This window comes from Canis lupus, chromosome 24, assembly GCF_011100685.1.
Source record: "Canis lupus familiaris isolate Mischka breed German Shepherd chromosome 24, alternate assembly UU_Cfam_GSD_1.0, whole genome shotgun sequence".
NCBI classification, from domain to species: domain Eukaryota; kingdom Metazoa; phylum Chordata; class Mammalia; order Carnivora; family Canidae; genus Canis; species Canis lupus.
In genome coordinates, this window is record NC_049245.1 from 3,333,078 (window position 1) to 3,352,879 (window position 19,802).

General features: G+C 41.8%; 1 protein-coding gene across 8 annotated transcripts in view; it reads left to right on the forward strand.

Moving 5' to 3' along the window:
- RALGAPA2 (Ral GTPase activating protein catalytic subunit alpha 2) overlaps positions 1–19,802 on the forward strand; it is a 327,065-nt gene that overhangs the window by 282,061 nt on the left and 25,202 nt on the right. The window contains exon 39 of one of the 8 annotated variants that reach the window (XM_038571433.1): positions 2,441–3,280. The exons of the other annotated variants lie outside the window; for them this stretch is intronic. The gene's annotated coding sequence lies outside the window, so the exon portion shown is untranslated. Of the gene's footprint in view, positions 1–2,440; positions 3,281–19,802 lie in introns of those variants that run through there. 8 annotated transcript variants of the gene reach the window in all.

Here is a 19,802-nt window from a genome sequence, read left to right on the forward strand (position 1 = left end):
CAACAGCTCCACCACCGGCCCATTTCCTTCTGTGCTAAAAATGGTACCATTCCACATCTCCTGCAGAGTTCCCCCTCCTCTCTGCCTTGGCAAAGGAGAGTGTGCTCAGCCCTCTGCCTCAACAGCCTTTAGAGCAGGGTGACCTCAGTTCCCTAGTCTTCTCCCTCAGATATCATTTAGTGAGCTTACATTTGATTAAAAGTTTATTCTTTACCATCTTTTCCCTTTTGCTCAGCATTAGGTCCTTGGTGTATATTTCTCTCCCTAAAAGATGGAGCCAGTGAAAGCAGGGGCTGTTGTCCACCCCTATTGTCATCCCTCCCAGCGGTGCCTGCTCAGGGATGACTGAACATGTGACACTTGCAGGTTGTACGTCTGCCTCTCCATCATGGAATTCAGTTTCATATTTTTGCACATTTCATCTCCCACTGCACCACTTCACAGGACTGTCTCCTTCAGCTTGGGGCTGAGCTGAGTGTCGGCAGCCTCCAACAGCAGTAAGAGCATCTGTCATTAAGGCACAGCACCCTGGCGTCAGCCTTCTTGCAAAGAAATGGGGCTGCAGTGTCCACTGCTCCCAGGTATTAGGTGCATCCCCTTGCACCTCAAGTGTTGGGACAGATAGAATTCTGGAAGTGTAACTGATGCCACCTGCAGAGCCATCTCTCTGTAATGTTTTTTTCTAATTTCTGGGCACAGGGTAAAAATAGCAGAAGAGTAACTTGTGGAATTATTTCTTGTGAGTTCACGTTGAATGGCTCTCTGTAGAAGGAATGTAAATATAGTACTCTAGCCTCATAAGATGGTATGAGATAAAAGATGACACGCTGCTTTAAAACAAGTGCACCCCATCTAGGAAATGGCCTTCCCCAGCTTTGTCTTCACTTCAGAGCGTCTAGCCTAAAACATCTCTGTGTCTTGTGTTAGGATGTCTGCAACTTGCTCTCAGTGATTTCGGGTACAACTGAAACAGCCCCGCAGAACTCAGAGGGGCTGAAAGCATCTCCACTTATGTGTACATGCTTTTACTCTTACCCATCTACTCTGGCTTTGAACCTTTTCATTTAAAAGCCAGGACCTGTTGCTGACTGTCCAACAGGAGAGTGAATCCTCAGGAGAGGCCTGTGCAGGGATGTAAGTGACTTTTGTCTGGGGGAGGCTAGCCACCTTATTAAAATTTGCCTTCCTTGTTGCTTTCATTTTGCATATAGCCACTTTATTTCTCACTGCCTGATCTCAATTACTAAAGCTTGGGTCTTCGGGAGTTTTTTCCAGACACCCTTCTCTCCACCTAGCACATCACCATTCTTTCCCTTCTCTTTCTTCTTCCCACAGCAGACACTCTCCAGCTGAAAGCTATGTCTGAGAAGCTGTTATTAAAACGGAGTACATTTTTTTGCTCAAAAACATAAAACTTTTATGTACATTTTTATTAGAGGTACTTTACTATAGAAAATGCACGTTATGGAATATTATATTTCTTATTTAATCTATTATCTATTCTGAAGTTTCAGAATTTTATCAGTGTTGACTGCATTTCTAAACTGTTTTTGCACTTACCCATTACACTTTGAAACAGAAATCCCTGTCCAATTTTGTTATGAACATTGTCTTTGTTCTCAAGCAAATATCCAGACCATGTAACTTCTCGGGTGACCTCGTCTCTGTAGCCCTTTGGGTGCATGATGCCAACTAGATTTAAGTGAGAACACATTAATTATAAAATTGATTAGTAAGAGCTTGCTTTAAATGGGCTGAGTGGGTTTGTTCATGAATATTTACAGTTGCCAGACCTCATCTAAGAAATATTTTAACCTTGTAAGGTAAGTCAAACCATGGGTGGTGCAACTTGTACAGAAATGTACAGATTGTTAAAATTGAATTTGCATTTATTGCTTACATCAAAGGGCTTATTCCTGATTTCACAGACTAACAGCCGCTGGAGGTGGTCTCCCATGTGCGCCTGGCTTCTCCCAGCCCCCCAGTTGGGTTTAAATATCTCTTCTAGTTCCTTCCACCTCTTTCAAATTATTCTGTGGGAAGAATGCAGTCTTACACTCCCTTACTTGTGTGCTTGTTCTCTCTTTCTCCCTCTCTCTCCCCCTCCCTCCCTCCCCTTCCCTCTGGCTCAGGACACATTATTAGGTTATACCATGAAGTTGCCAATGTTCGCCTAATCTTTAACTTCTCAGAACCTTGCTTCCTTCACCTTTGAAGTGAAAATAGCCAACATCTTCAGAGAATTTCCTGAGAATTTTTCCAAATAATTTCGGCACATGATTGACACAGAATAGGAGTAATAATTATGTTTGTGAATGGACAGATGGGTGGACGGACAGATGAATGGATGGATGGATAGGAATGTCTGTCTTCTTGGCATGAAGTGAAAATGGCCAAATGGGTTGTCACTAAATGTGAATGGTGTTTTCTTAAACTACAGGCTCTTTAGCACTAGCCGATGTTGGAGGCACAGCAGCGAGCCAGATGTGGGTCTCCAGAGAGCTGGAGCAGAGGTCCTGGCCATGCCCTACTGGAAAGGCCCTGGCAGAGAGCAGCTACTTTTCATATGGCAACTCCAAAAATGGGCAGTTTGAGGAATTTGTGCACTTTACAATGATAATGATCCTCCCTATCAGAAGCAGGAGGCCAGCTAACAACAACAAAACACAAAACACGCAGGGATGAGGCTATTTGGCGAGACATCAGAGGTTATTCTTTCAAAATAAGACATTCTAAGTAAGTAAAGAATTCTTTGGTTTCCCATATACGTGTAATGTGGTGGAGTCGATTTTCAAATGGTGAACTAGTCTGCTATTTCATTTCCTTTAACTCATTAACTCTACATAACTGTTTTCTAAGAAAATGCAGTGGCCTTTATTTTCAATTCTCTTCTAGTGAAGGGAATTTTATAGCATTACTAAGTGATAAAAAGTCCAAGTAGATGTGTTTAATTTGTCCTTCAAGAAGTCCAAAGGTAAAAGCTCTTTAGGTGGCTTATTGCTCACCTTTAATAATAAGATTAGCACTGTCACAAAACTCATGGGGAAAACTTTTGACCTTCCCCCAGTTTTTGTCTAATGGTATCTCCTGGCTTGTGACACTAGGCAGCTAATTATAATCACCTACATTTTTGGACCATCCCTATAGAAAATGACCCAGGCATCTTACTCTGTAGTGGTCAGATCATCTAGGGGGAAAAATGGCTTGCTCTCTTGGTGACTTCTGACAGTGACAAGTGATCCTGACCCTTTTGCAACAATGGCTGCTTCTTCCAAGCCCTTAGAATTCCGCTTAGCAAGTGCTTTTTCAAAAAGATATATGATTTTAGTGAGCTACATGTAATTTATTAGTTAAAAGTTAATCCTTTTATCTCTTATTAAATCTGTATGAGCGACATTAGTAGCTACTTTACATTAAAGGTAGACTCCACTTGAACTGCACATGGAGGGAAGACCCAGGACACAGTCCTATATCAGGAACTGCTGCCCCACCCAGAGGTGCACATGTGCTTTCTATGTGACATTATGACCTGGCAACACCTCACTTTGAGTATCTCAGAAACAAAGATGCTTAAAATTGTTTTGCATATTTCTATCCCCTATCTCAAGAGTATTTTTAGAGTAATCTATTGCCAGTTTGCAGAATAGTCTTGCAAATTCAGTAAAACGTTTAAAAACTATAAAATGTGTTGTATGATTAAATTTGTTTTCTCTGTACCATCCGTTAAACCTGTCTGCTCTTTGGTTTGTTTTTTTTGTTGTTTGTTTGTTTTTAAGATTTATTTATTTTAGAAAGAGAAAGAGAGCTCAAGCAGGGGGAGAGGCAGAGGGAGCGAGAGAGAAGTAGACTTCCCACCGAGCTCAGATCTTGACTCTGGGCTACATCCTCCAACCCTGAGAGTATGACCTAAGGCAAAATCAAGAATGAGATGGTTAACCAACTGAGCCATCCAGGCGCCCCAAACATTTTATTTTTTTAAGTAGGCTCCACTGCCAATGTGGGGCTTAAACTCACAGCCCTGAGATCAAGAGTCAGATGCTCTACCAACTGAGCCTGCCAGGTACCCCTCAAGGCCTGTGTGCTCTTTGAATGCCCTCTACCTGTCTGGTTTCCTCTCCGAGGCCCTGCTATTTTTCTCACCCAGAGGCATCCTCAGGGCTGTGTCAGGGGCTTTCTTTGTCAGGCTCCTGTGCTGTGTCATCTCTCCTTCCCCTCAGCCAGACCCACCTTGTCGCAGCCTGTCGCAGTCAGGCTTCCCTCTTCAGGGGCCACCACACCTTCTGCTGCTCACATCTAGACTTCTCCCAGTCCTATTCCTAAGGAGCCCTGTTATCCATAGTTCTATAGATGGTCTTCTCTGCCCCGGCACTCCCCACCCCCTCCTCCATCATTCTTTGCCTGCATATACACACTCCACCCAAGTCTTGGAGCTGTGCTGCAGGAAGAAGCCACCCAACAGAGTATCCCAATCACCTCAAAGGGCCCAGCCAGGTCCCAGTTCTCAGTCCCTGGAGCATTTATATGCACTACCTAGAAGCCCTGGGAAGCGTATCCTGTAGTCAGTCATGCCGCACCAGTGGTAAACTGGGGAACAGGCAGAGACCATGAGTTTGATGTCTTACAGTCTCCATGAACTTAAAAAAATAATTACTCCTGATTGAGGACATGTAGACTTTTTTTTTTTTTTAACACCCTCTCATTCATGCACTCTCCTTCACCCTTAGGGGCCAAGTCAAACACATACTGGGACAGGGGATCCCCGGGGCATGCATATGTGATGTCCCATGAAAGTAGTGGGACCCCATCTCTATGATCAGCATGTGAGTATGGAGAAGTCTGGAGGGTAAGAGCAGTAGAGAAATACCAAGGGAATTTCTAAAATGACGTTTCTAAGAAGTCAGGGGCCAGAATAGTCAGAATCATCAATTCACAAGTAAATCGCCCATTTAATTGATGAGATTCAGAATCCACTGTAGGCAGCACTCAAGTTTCCATCATCTAAAATGATGATTATCATAGTCCCTGGTCCTCCTGTTTCAGTTTTTAGTTGAGAAGAACATTTCCCCTGAAATGTTTCTCCATTGTTGGGGGAAGCAATTTTAGGCCATGGGACAAGGAGATGCCTTAACACTCATCAAGGCCCACCACTCTGGGCCAGATGTCTGGCCACTGTACAGGGTGCTGACCAGTCCTCAGCCCCAGTGCCATCCTTCCTTCCATCCTCTGCTCTGTGATGCCTAGCCTCCCCACCCCACAGTTATCCCTTACCAACAACTACTAATAGGGATACTGCTGCAGTCATGAGCAACATTCTACCTGGCCCCGGGGCTCAGCACCCATATGGCAACATGGCCTTACAGTTAAGCCCTGAACCCCTCTCTCAGATGAGGAACTGGGGTTCTGCAAGGCCAGCTACTTGCCTAGGGCCAAATGGGTCCCTTAAGGGTCAGCTTAGACCATGCTCTCTGCCACAAGTACATGGAATATCAGACTTGTGTCTCTCATCCCTCTTGCTCAAAGTCATTGCAAAGATGAGTGTAGCCCCTATAGTGGTTTTTAATGACACTAAATAGCACATAATTTAAAAATAAGGATTTGCCAGACCTTTATTGCCCAAGAAAGATAACAGTTGAAGAATAGCAATCCCGTCTTCTTGCCTCTCAGTGTTTTGATTGTGACGCAAAAGCCGAATGGGCCTTGCAATGAAAAACTGCATTGTTCTCCAGTGTTGAAACTTCAAAATACATATATGATGATGCTAAATTATTTTTTCATTGAAAATGTCCATTCAAAATAATTAATAAAGCTAAACTTTAGAATGATATACCGACTGTCTTAAAGATGTGATGAGGAATAATCAAAGTAAGATTAATTTTGCATTAAATGGACTCATTTAAATTTCCCAATCCCTTCCTGATGCATAAATGAAACAATTGAATTAATACAGCTTATTACTCTGAATTCTGGCTTTTTACATCAATAATACAGATAATAATTCAGGTTGGTAGTCACCATTTATGTTAGTTTAGCTATAAAAATTGCCAATTTATTATGTGCTACTCTTGGTTCTGGAGGAAGAGAGAAGGATCTAATTTCTCTAATTTCACCCTCCCTGTCAGCAAGTAATAGTATTTGTGAATTGACTTTGCATGACTACTGCAGACTCTTAACTAAAATAATATTCAAATTAAACTAAAACAGCATAAGAGAGTAGAAGGGGCCAGCATTTGAAACAAATCGGCCTGGGCTTGAGTTTAAGCCCTGCTGAGTACTCGCTGGGTAGTCTCAGAAGGATCATTTCTGCTCCCTGTCTCTGCTTCAGCATCTATGGTTTGAGATTTCCAAGAGGACCCTGTGGGTTCGTAGCTACAAAAGGGCAGAGCGGTATGCCAGCAATGGGCAGGTTATTGTTTATTTCACAAGGATTGCCTTTTATTCTAAGTGTGGTATTGCCCTACTAGAACTCAGGCTAATTATAATGTAAACTCAGAGCAATAATGTGTTTTAGAATCCTCCCAAAATACTATAACACTGTGATGGTTGAGTATTATATATTCTAGAACTCAAGACTTACAAGAGAATTATGAAGCAAGAAAGTTTTTGGGTTTTTTTGTTTTGTTTTTTACATCCGAAGGAAGAAAAGTGGATTTATCATAGTAAGATTTAAATAAATATTAGCTGGCTGGCTGGATGGATGGGTGAATGACAGGCACAATAATCACAAGTAATAAGGAACTGAGGGAAGAGGAACCTGGGCTTTCTGGTAGAGTCTATTTCATTGGGATCCTATCTGTCTTCCTGATCTGGGAACATCTGATACAATTCTACTTCACATTTGAATTGTGAAGAACATCTCCAGCTCTCTTTAAATAAAATACAAAGTGGTTCCAAAGGACATTTTCCTAATCTGGGCCATGTCTCATGCCATTAATAATATAAAACTGGTGATTTAATGGAGCTGCTTTTGATCTCTCAAGAAAAGACACACCTAATTCAATTTGGTTATTTTTCCAAGAGTAAGTATCTTAATTTGCAAAAGAATGATTTGATTATAACTTTAAGTAATACTGTAGTTATATTTTTTGTCATGAAGATGATAGTGACTTTATGAGACCCAAATATGGAAAGTCCTAGAGAATTGTATGAGTTGGGAATTTGATCTTCAACAGCATTCATAACTGTTCCTGTTTGTAATGTGACAAATATATTTTAGTCAGAATGAACAGGATTTCTGCTAGGGAATTTTGCATATAAAATATAAAAGCAGGCAGTTTTCATTTAAAGTGCAAAGTGGAATAATATAATGACATCTAAAATCAAGATACAGACTCCTATCATTTTTTATCTGTATGTTTTTTTTTAATTTTTATTTATTTATGATAGTCAGAGAGAGGCAGAGACACAGGCAGAGGGAGAAGCAGGCTCCATGAACCGGGAGCCCGATGTGGGATTTGATCCCGGGTCTTCAGGATCGCGCCCTGGGCCAAAGGCAGGCGCCAAACCGCAGCGCCACCCAGGGATCCCTGTATGTTTTCTTTTTAAAGCATGAGCTATTATGAGAGAATTTCTAATTCTGATCTTTGTTCCCAGTGGATCAGTCTTGTTTATTTCCTTTTGCATTACTCTGAAAAATGGAAAATTCTAGATATTAGAAAGTACCTACTGAAATGTAGTATAGGTATTGAATCTGTTATCCAAATGTCAGACTCAAATGGGATTGAATATCCACTCTGCACCTGATGACATATATTGTCCAAGTACAAAAGAAAACACACAGACAAAAATCTTTCTTCCCACAGTTTACCCTGAGCCAGATTCAGCCATAGCTCGTGGAGAAAATTGCTTTCCTGTAACTGACAATTTGTGGGGTCATTGGTATGACACTGTCAGGTGCCAGGTAAAAGCCATGGAGGACACCACCACAGGTGAATAGGAACGTCACCAGAAGCACAGAGAATGCAGTGGTCACCCCATACTGTCCACCATCAGATACAGGGTGCCAGGCACTGGGGTATGAGGACGCCAGCCTATGGGCAAGCCTGCCAAAGGTGGGAGGTAGTTTTAATGAAGGAACGAGTGACAGAAGCAAGTGCAAGGGTGGCCTGACCTGGGGCCCTTGCAACAGAAGTCCCATGCTGCAGACAAGGAATTGCACACTAATAGGGGTTAGTGAAAAAGTCCCTCTGTCCCTGCCTGAACCCACAGGAATTTCTCTAACATGTTATGCCTGGAAATACTTACTTGATATCCAAGTGTTGAGATTTATTTAATTGGCAGTAGGAAACATCTTTGGAAATGCAACAAGTTTTCTTTCTCCTAAGGTGTTGGAGAATAGTCTCTGAACTGGGGGATATAGGAAAAGGGTTTCCGTTTCTTCCCTTAGGTTTCCATAAAAACATGGAATGTTCTTGGGCCTGGATCTGGGCCTTCTGTTAGTTGTGGCTACGCTGGACTTTTCTCCTCAGAGAATTCTGACCTCAAGAGGCAGAGCCACGACTGAGAGTGGGGGCTCCAAAGTCAGGCTGCTGGGGCTTGAGTCCAGGCCCTGGCATTTACCATCCGAGGGGCCTGGAGTTTGGCTCTCTGCACTTTAGTCTCCTTCCCTAAGGAAAAGAGTAATAGAAAAAAACATACAGGTAGTTGCCAGGAAGAGATGTTTTAACAGCCTATAAGACCCCTCGCACAGTGCATGGCCTATGGAAAGCACATGATCATTTTAGTTGGCATCACTCTCTAAATATCAACCTATAGTTGTTGCCACATCAGCAGAGGTGCCTTGGGGCTGGGGCTAACTTATACTCAGGATGCAGTTTGATTATTGGCCATAAACAGAAACACCTCACCCAGAGGGCTGTCACGAACAGGGACTTTTCACGTCGGAGTACTTTTGTAAAAGGGCATCGTGTACATTATGTGTTGCCAACTGTCTGTCTCCGAGACCATGTGGCCACCATGCCTAAACCTCATGTTGGACTTTTCTCTGAGATCTCTGCCACTTTCCTTATGGGCAGTTTCTGTTTCTCCCCAAGAACTAGGAGTGGCACAATCACCACCATGCAGGGTCCTGGGCCCAATGGAAAAGGTTGTTTCTCCACGCTGCTTTCATCAACACCCATGCAAAGACATCTGTTGGTGTCAAGCAACTAGACCTTCATCCAGACCAACAATTTTTAACACAAAATCAGTCATTCCATCAACCCCTGGGAATTTCTGTGACCAACCTTGAAAGCAAAACATAAAAATTTCCCACTACATTATTCAGCTTTTATATATTTTTCTGGCTTCTTAAACCTAACACTGACCCAGTTGCTGAAACAGTTGTAAAAGGAGTAGAAGGTGCTTTTTGCCTTCCAGCTGCACAAAACCCCTTCCACAGTCACAATATTAATGAAATTAGTTTTTCTCTGTACTCATCTGACCGCTTGAAGTTTAGACAGAGCCCATACCTGTCACCAGGCCTGGTTGTGCCTATGGTTGGAGCCATTCTACCGTACGCTGCATCCATGTATGCCCCCACCTAGTGCCGCTCAGTGTGACAGCTCGGCTCTTGTGTCCACTTGGTGTAGCTTCTGCCTAAGTGAACCATTTGCATTGTACACTGTCTTCAATTGCCAGAAACCAGTCACTTTAGTAGCAAGTGGCAAACATAGTTTTGCTACTTCTGATCATGGAAGAGCTTTGTAGTATTAGAATTTCCCCAAATTTCCAGTTAGGTTTGGATAATTGTGGCAGTCTTTTTTTGCTCCAACTGATAAGTCTGTGGGTATATTGAGTTTCGAGTGTCAGTCAGCAGTGATGGTTATCACTCAGGTGTGCTGTGATGCCCTATTTTACCCAGTAAAACAGAGTCTGCGTAGGCCAGAGGAGGCCCCTTGGCACCCTTCACATGAGCTGATCTTTAGTTTCTAGGTCGCTTACCTTTGGTAACCCCCTAACTTTTCTTGGAGTTTCTCCTTGTCATCTGATAATTGGTGCTAAGATGAATATCTTCCTGGAAAACTCAGATGCCATTAAGCCACTATAATTATTTTTTTAATAATTATTTTTATAGCAATATAGAAGTATTCTTTTGTTTTCAGATATATTTGTGTTTTTTAAATGCTAAAAAGAAAAAAACAAATATAGCTCAAACTTATAAACATCATAAAATGGAATATTTCATCCAAGTTGTTTACAGAAATGAAAAATCAAGAAAGTCTGTATAAAGCTTGGTACAAATACTTTGGGTGAGAAAATTTAATTCTGTCATGCCTGAGCCCTGTCCTAGTTCATTTGGGCCCAGTGGGTTGTTGATGGGCAACCACAGAGAATATTTCAAGAGAAAGATAACCAGAATATTTGCCGAAGAAGATTTTTTTCTATCCTTATTGACTTTATTCTTTTCTTGTCTGTCATATATCATCATGAGTCTGGTTTTTTTTTTAAGATTTTATTTATTTATTCATGAGAGACACGAGAGAGAGAGAGAGAGAGAGAGAGAGAGAGAGAGGCAGAGACACAGGCAGAGAGAGAAGCAGGCTCCCTGCAGGGAACCCGATGTGGGACCTGATCCCAGGACCCCAGGATCACACTCTGAGCTGAAGGCAGATGCTCAACCACTGAGCCACCCAGGCGTCCCCTGTTTTATTTTTAGAATCAGCCTAGGAATAAACTAATCTGTTAGGGCACATGGAATGTGCTTTCGCATCCAAAGCAAGAGTGCTTGAAGCATAAATATTGGATGATTCAGTTCAAATCACATTGCACTAAATAATAACCTTTAATGTATTCATAATAGCTTTCCTTTTACAGTCAGTGATGATAAAGTTAGAGCTTAAAAATCCATATTTACTGCTATTTCAATTGTCTGCCCTTTCTATACCTTGCAACAAAGAAGATTCCAGACTTTAAGAGCCGCTTCTGCATTTCTAATTGTTTTACATTTAGTTGTGACTTTTACATGGATGTTGAGTGCCAGCAGAATGTCAGAGGTAGCCATTTCTCCAGCTAAGGCCAACAGTACATTTTTAGCCGTTCACATGTCATATATTTAGGGTGAATGGAAATCTGTGAAAGAGAGTTCAGGTGACATTGACTCCCTTCCTCCCAGAAACCATGCTATTAGCATAAGCATGGCAGAGCCCTTGGGCTTCTCTGTTGTTTGTATTGATTCATCACTTCTTGGGTCGTTTTCATCAGCAAAGCAGTCTTCAGAATCCTTGCTCGCTCACTTGACAGCTTGTTCTCCAGATGTTAAGTAGGCCAAACGGCTGATTTTCTCGTCACTGATGTCTTTACCACCATGAGACTTGGAGTGGCAGTATCGTAGGGTCCTTTCTCTCTTGGTAATTTACCAAAGGTGGGGTGTACTCACAGCACCAGAGGAGATGGAAATGGGTGTGCTCCTTCACAAATCAGTCCCCTGAACAGAGCTGATTTGAATAGAGATCAAATCCATTGCACCCTTGAAGCATTTCAGATCCTGAGAGGGAGACCATCCGTTCAATGCACCGGAAAGATGTGGGAATATGGGAGCAGAACTCCAAAAGTCTGTAATCTAATAGCCTGAAGCAAACCTGTTTCTGTCCCATTTCCACTTACTCTTGTCATTTCCTCAGAATTATTCTTAAACCTGGTTACATGGGTATTTTCTTCTGTCTTAACAGAAGTGGACTGTTTTCCTCTCCAGGAGTGTATCATTAGTGTTTGAAACCTAATCTAATATCTTATACCTCCATGTGTTTAATTTCCTTTTTCCCGAACATCCATTTTATTTGGTTACATTGTTCAGTAAAGTCATCCTCTTCATCCCTTACCAGGCTGTGACATTTACTTTGAATGATTCATTTATTTGGGGTCTTACACAGTCTTAGAATTTAAATTTGCATTATACTGAAAGACAAACAGAATCCCTGTAAAAAATGATGTATGGCTCAAGGCTGTAACTGGCATCTGTTTCTGTCTTGATGATTATGGAATTTCATCCATTTATTTAGGACTATGAAATGCCAAGCCAGCCCACCTATGGAATATTCCTCTGGGTGGCAGATACCAGGGACGATAAGGATAGAGAAGTGCATTGGAGCAGAGACTCCTCCTTCCAGAAATGCCCTCCCAGGGTTCTGTGACATGGCTCCCTCCTCCATCTTCCTTCCCTGTGAATATACTCCCACCACCACCACCACCATCACTAGGAAGTTGGCTGGAAGGAGTTCCCAGCACTGCATGCTCCCCTTTTCTCCTTCAAAACTGTCTCCAAACCTGTGACTCATCACTCCTTATCTGCAGCCCAAGCCTCTCTGCTGGGACACAGTTGTCACCTGCCCAGTATTTCTCCCCTGGCATGCCTTTGGGCCGTTCAGACTCCTCTGATCATCTGAGCCCACCAGTTGTGAGCAACCCTACAATCTAATGCCTCCTCTCCCTTCCTTCCACCCCTGCTTTCTTGAGGCCCATATCACATCTCTCTCCCTGACTAGTTTCTCTTCCTCCAATCTCTGTCCCTTCTGGGCCCTTCCACACATGCCCTCCCTCACCATTATCTCTCAAGTAGCAGACATAGCTTGCTATTCATCTGTTTAAAAACCCCCAGTGATTCCCAGATGCTAGAGACTGTCATTCCTCCTGCCATGACAGGCCTTTTGCTGTCTGACCTAGACCACTCTCCATCCACAGGGATTCACACACAATCTGGGTCCATGCAATCCATGGGATACTTACCAGCTCACAGGTGATGGGTGTCTGTCTTCCCAGATAGGTCATGAATGCTGTAGTCTTTCTCATCTTGCTCCCCTCAAACTCCTGGAACAATCCCTGGCACATGATCTGCTCCCTTTCAGGTGTCTTTCATGAATAAATGATCCAGGAATAGTCCCTGGGGTACTTTGTTCTCTGCCAGGTCACTGTCCATCTATTCCAGAGTGTGGTCAGTGAGGACCTTTTTATTCAAAGACCCTCCCCACAATATGTATTGTGTGCTATATACCAATAGGCATTTGGGGGGACAGTTTTCCATTGAGATATAATTCACATGCCATAAAACTCACCCTTTTAAATTGTGTGATACAGTGTTTTTTAGTATATTCACCAGATTGTACAACCACTAGCTTCATCCAATTCCAGAATGTTCATATAACTCCCAGAAGAAACCCTGTATCCACTGATAGTCACTCGTCATTCCCCTTCTCCCCACACCCCCTGGCAATCACTTAATTTCTTTTCTGACTCTGTGGATTTTCTTATTCTGGACATTTATATAAATGGAGTCACACAATATGTGGCCTTTTGTATCTGCTGCCTTCCACTTAGCAGTGTTTTCAAGGGTCATCCATGTTGTAGCACATTCAATATCTCATTCCTTTTTATGGCTGAATAATATTCCATTGTGTGGAAACACCATATTTTGTTTATTCATCAGTTTATGGACATTTGAGTTGTTTTCACCTTTTGCCTGTTATGAATAATGCTGCTGTGATCATTTGTAGACAGATTTCTGTGTGAACATACATTTTCAGTTCTCTTGGGTATATACCTCAATGTAGATTTGCTGGATCATGTGTTTAACTCTTGAGGAACTACCAAACTATTTTCCTCAGCAGCTCCACCATTTTACATTTCCATGAGCAGGTATGAGAATTCCAGTTCCTCCCCATCTTTGCCAATACTTTCTGTTGTTCATTCTTTAAAATATATTTTTTTTTATTTATTCAGGAGAGATACAGAGAACAAGGCAGAGACATAGGCAGAGGGAAAAGCAGACTTCTTGCAGGGAGCCCGATGTGGGACTTGATCCCAGGACCCCAGGATCACACCCTGAGCTGAAGGCAGATGCTCAGCCACTGAGCCACCCAGGCTTCCCTCTGTTGTTCATTCTTGTGATCATAACCATCTTGGTGGGTTTTAATTTCTATTTCCTTAATAGCTAATGATGTTGAGCATCTTTTTATATGTTTGTTGGTCAAGTATCTATCTTCTTTGGAGAAATGTCTATTCAAATCATTTAATTGAGTTCTCATTTTATTATTGAATTACAAGAGTTTTATATATATATATATATATATATATATATATATATATATATATATATTCTGGATACAAGATCCTTATCAGATAAATTATTTGTAGATATTTACCACAGAACGACTTGTAAGTTGTCTCTTCACTTTTTTTTTTTTCCAGTCCCCTCACTCTCTTGATAAATTTTCATATTTTTTCCCTTGGTTCCTTGTACTTTTGGTGTCATATCTGAGGCTAGTGAGCACTTAAAAGCTTTATTGTTTGATCACTGTTCAGAACACTGCCCAAGAAATGTAAATGTGTGATCATCATCCTCTGCATCTCCTGTTCTAAACCCTGGTAGTGGGACCAACAGAGAAAATCAGCTCATTAGTTTCCTGTCTTTAAATTATTCTTATTTGTCCCTTCTCTGAGCTCAGACATTCTCCAACTGTTAATGCATCTTTTTGCTAGGTTTAAAGTGTATCTATAGATATATATTAAGCATTTGATTCAAGGTAGCATTCCTCAATCCATAGCTGTCTTAAATCTCCTTTTTACCAGATTTCTATGAGCACAGCATCTGTCCTCATGTGAGGAATGTGCCTACTATCTTGTCTGCAACAGTTCTCTCTTTTTCCTGGGAGGGCTGCTTACAGCTCTGCCTGTGCTCCATTTCCTCTTCCCTCCAAGTCAGGCACATTACCCAACCAGACCCCTTCTCTGTCAAGACCATTCTCAGAGGTTATGGTCATTTCAAATCTGCAAGTAGTCCTCTTACCATTTCCACTTGCTCAAAATATATATGTCCTGGAAATAGGCAAAGAACAAGTATAAAGAATTGAGACATTTGTATAGCCCATAGATTGATCATGTAGACCAAGTCAACACTGATCTCTTCAAACTTGAGGGCACTCTAGACTCTCCTTAGTGATGGCAGATCTTCTCAGAGTGCTCTGGAAGCCTAAGTGAAGCCATATTGCCTCCTTGCCTCAAACAATTCTGTGACCCAGCTCCAGCCAGTCTTTTAACCACACCTCCTGCCCCCTCTTCCTACCCTGATGTTCCAGTCTCACTTCCTGAACCTCCTCAGGGCTCCTTCCAGCTAATGCCTCCCTGCACCTGAAATGCTCTTACCACTGCCTGCCCCCACCCTCTCTTGGTTAACCCCTTTCTGGCCACCTCTTCAGAGACTTACTGCCCTATTGGTTCCTGCTTTCTTACCTGGCACTGATGTAAGAACAATTCCCCTTATTCTGTGCTCTTGTCCCTGCTAAAATGTGGGCCTGACAAGAATAGGGGCAGAATCTGTCTCATTTCCCAGTTGTGTGCCCATTGCCAAGCACTGGTAGGCACTCAGCACATATTTTCTGAATGGATGAATGTTTGAGTGAAAACAGACTTGCTTTCTGAAAATGGCATTCACTTGAGGTCAAGTGTATTGAGTAGAGTAAGATGCGGTACAGAAACCGTGCACACAGGCCCATATATATATATATATATATCATGTTGATTATTCTTTAGTTCAGCCCATTTTGTCATTCTTAATGTACGAAAATTCCAGCAAGAGTATCTTTTTAGAAAAACCAATTTTTTTTGGAGCAATATGCTCTTTCTCATGAATGGCATTTGTATCCAAAGTTTTCCACAACTTTCTGAAAATTTTGAGCTCTCATTTTTTGGTCTGTTTCTGGAACTAAGGCCTTAAAAATAGCACTACCTCCTTTCTGCCTTTTCTGTGTCTGAATCAGACAGACCTGTCTGTCATTGTTATCTCTAACCAACTTTCACCTTTCATATCTGCCTTTGGCTTAAAGAAGCTTATTCTGTCATTGATTAGGTGAGGAAAGATCCCTTTGATTAGTACTATATTTGATTCTCACCAGATGGCTTATTTTCATTATGAAATATTTTATACATACTAGAAAACATCTAACATTTACATAAGTTCTTTTTTTTTTTTTAAGATTTTTAATTTATTTATTCATGAGAGACACACAGAGAGAGAGGCAGAGACACAGGCAGAGGGAGAAGCAGGCTGCATGCAGGAAGCCCGACACGGGACTCAATCTGGGGTCTCCAGGACCATGCTCTGAGCCGAAAGCAGTGCTAAACCTTTGAACCACCCGGGCTGCCCAGATTTACATAAGTTCTAAAGAACAATAGAACATGCCTCCATACTGGCCCCCCATGTGTACCGACCAATATATTTGTGACTTTTCCACACTACCACCTCCTCCATCCCAAAGATAATCTGGGTTATAGTTTCATTGCAGATGTGTGTATTCTAAAGCAATATGTTTCACTTTGCTTATTTTTTAAAAATGTATGTAGTTAGAATTGTGCTGTACATGATCTTCAGTGAATTCCTTTTTTCATTAACATTGTTTTAAGTCTCATCCATACTAATAACACATATCTACAGTTTATCACTAATGTGTAGTGTTCTACTATGTGATGACATCTATCAGTAGAAGTCTCTTTTGACGTTCCTGCTGTCTAAGAATACTATAACCACTCTTACATGTGGAATTGCTGCCTTTTCCTGGACAATGTTAAATTGCCTTCCCAAGAAGTTAGGCCAATTATCTCCTACCTGTAGGCTCTGCAAGTTCCTCTGCCCCACATCCTCTCTGACATTTGGCATTATTATATTTTTTTTGTTTTGCCAGTCTGGTATGTATGAAATGGTATCTCATTTTGTCTCTAAACACCTTAACAGCCATTCATAGTTTATGTTCTGGAATGTTTTTTGCCAATTTTTCTAATAGATTATTTGGTTCCTTTATTGATTTTTAGGAGTTCTTTATATATTCTGTGCACTTGCCCTTTGTCATTTATGTGTTGCAGAAGACTTCTCTCACCTGATGCCTTGTAGTTTCACTTTCTTTATGATATTCTAGTAGACAGTAGTTCTTAATTTGGATATGCCCAGATGTAACAGTCAACCCCCTTATGGTTCATGTTTTTTGTTTTGTGTTTAATAAAGTATTTCATATCCCAAGATTAAAGATTTTGCCCCATACTTCTAGAAGTTCTATATCACTTTTCTTTTATCTATGCAGAATTTTACTTCAAATTGAAAACTCTCTACTTTTTCCTTATAAACTGCTTTTGCTTGGGATATACCTAGCAGTGTCACAGCCCATAATAGTGGGCACAAATCCTAGGCAATCCTTTATCCATTCAATAAATATTGTGTAAAGCACATATAAGCTAGGTAGCAAGTAATGTAAGGATGACCCTGACTCATACTCAAGAAGTATAGTGGGCTATGTGCTGGTTCCTGAAAAGATAATGTCTAATCCCAGAACCTGTGAATGTTAACTTATTTCAATAAGTGTCTTGAGATGAGATCATTCTGAACTATTCAGATGGGCCCTAAATCCAATGGGAAGTGTCCTGGTAAGAGACCCACAGAGAAGAGGAGGAGGCAATGAGCCAAAGAGATGGGGATAAGAGTGATGCAGTCACCTAGAGCCTCTGCAGGGAGTAAGGCCCTGCTGACACCTTGATTTTGAACTTCTGGCCTCCCAGAACTGTGAGAGAATAAACTTCTATTGTTTTAATCCCCCCAGCTTGTGGTGGCTTTCAACAGCCACAGGAAGCTAATACAAGGATGTTTAGGATGAGACAGTCCTACGTGGTACTATAACCAGAGGTTCTCTTTTCTCCCCTGTCGTGGACCAAGTAATGGTGGCAAAATTTGCAAGTGCCACAGCTTATCAGAGGGGCCTGGGGTTGGCCAAAGCCTCCCAGGCAGTGCCGAATCTTGGCTGCCCTCCCTTTGTAGACCACCACCGTGTAAAGTAGTCTTCAGAGTCACAAGAGTGGTCAGCTCTGGACAGGCTTGTGTCAGCGATAAGGGGCTGCATGAGTTAAGAAAGAAGACCAGGGATAGGTATGGAAACCACTGCAGAATATACACACAGACCTCGGGAGGCAACCTCATCCAAGGCTACTTTGTCAGGCTGGGTCTGATATCCATTCCTCGGAAGTTTAGAGAAGGTCCCAGCAAGGAGGGTTTCAAGGGTTGTAAAAAGATACAACTTGCAATAGAGACTCTTTCAGACAATTCCCTTTTTTCTTTAAAAACAAAAAAACAGAAGGAGTTATTCCAAGAGAAGAAATTGAAAGCCCTAGACAGCAGTCAACAAACACGTAGCCTCAATAAGTAAAAAATTAAAATGAAGTAATTGTTATTTTTCTCAATTTATAAAGTCAGAATGGTCTATGGGTGTCAGCTTAAACCTATGGACTCAGGTTGAGTTTCATACCCACATATATTTAAGGGGGTTGATTTATCCTCACCACTAGTTTAGCTCCCAACCTTGCACAAAACCCTGAACTTAATCCCATGTACTCTAGGATCAAGATACATTAACGGAAAGCAGTAAAGGTTGGAAGACTTGGGTTCTACTCCCAGTTGCACCATCAAGTAACTATGACTCTGGAAAATCACTTGAACCCTTTCTGCTTCCACTTCCTGATCAGTAATATGGGGCCATGGCACTCCCCCAGCTCACAGGGATCTAGCAGAAAGGGTTCTTGCTTGTCCTAAAGCCTGACACAAAGGTTCCCCCTACTTTATCCTACTTTCTGGAAGACAAACCCAGAAGCCCACGTCAAGGGAGGAAGAGGAGCAGACAATCCTCATCAATTCTCTTGTGAGCTGGAACCTGGGTCAAGGCTTCATGATGTGATTCCATCTGATCCTCTGGGCAGCCCCCAAAGCAGATGTCAGCATCTCTGCTCTACACATGAGGCAACCGAGACTGGGGGCATTAGAGCAGCTTGCCCTGGGTCCCTGAGCCAGTGGGGGAGAGGACTGGAATTCACACATAGGCCTGTCTGCCTCCTAAGGCAAGCTCCTTCCTGTCAGGCTGCTGCTGTCACTTCTAAACGTAAAAACAAATAATCATCAGAATAAAGTTGGGGAATTGGGTTTGGATTCTTGGGCTTTTATGACCCAGCTGAATGTGTCTTGAGGGTCTCAGAAAGTTATCTTGGAAGTTTTTGATAACCTGTAAGCAGCGAAGACATGCAGCCTCTTTATTCAAGTAGAGGAACGTTGGTAATTCATAAACTTCTTCCATGAAAACATAGACACAGTGAGCCATTGAAGAAGCTCAAAATATCTAAAATCCAAGATGGATGTTCTCTGAATTGAGTAGTCAAGAGGTAATTTTTCTCTTTAAAAATTACTTTGTGTGTATGTTTTTAAGATTTTATTTATTTATTTGACAGAGAGAGAGCACAAGCCCAGGGAGTGGCAGGCAGAGGGAGAGAGGGAAGCAGGTTCCCCGCAAAGCAAAGAGCCCGATGCAGGACGCGATCCCAGGATCCCAGGATCATGACCTGAGCAGAAGGCGGATACTTAACCAGCTGAGCCACCAGGCACTCCTGTGTGTGGTTTTGAATGAGATAGTACTTCAGAACAGAATTTAAGTTTTATATTTGTGAGTGGAATTTTTAAGAGAACAATAAGGCAATGGCCAGTGTTAAAACAAGTATTGGATTTGTGAACAGGACCCTCTTTAGGTACCTGCTTTCAGCCAGAGGTGCTGACCATCCACTGCCTGGCATCATTACAGCATTCAGTTCATATCTTAATATGCCTTACACATGAGAAGGACCTTATGGTGTCTAAGTTAATAAATGCTTCTTTTTAATAGAAAGTAACCAACACTGAAGCCCTGGAGATGTTACATAAGAAAATGTCAGGTGATACTGCTCCTAATTACCCTTGCTAATAATTCTAATAAATTCTGTTAAATCCCAGAGCTACGTTTTTTAAAGCTACTAAAAGAAATGATTTTTGGCACCCT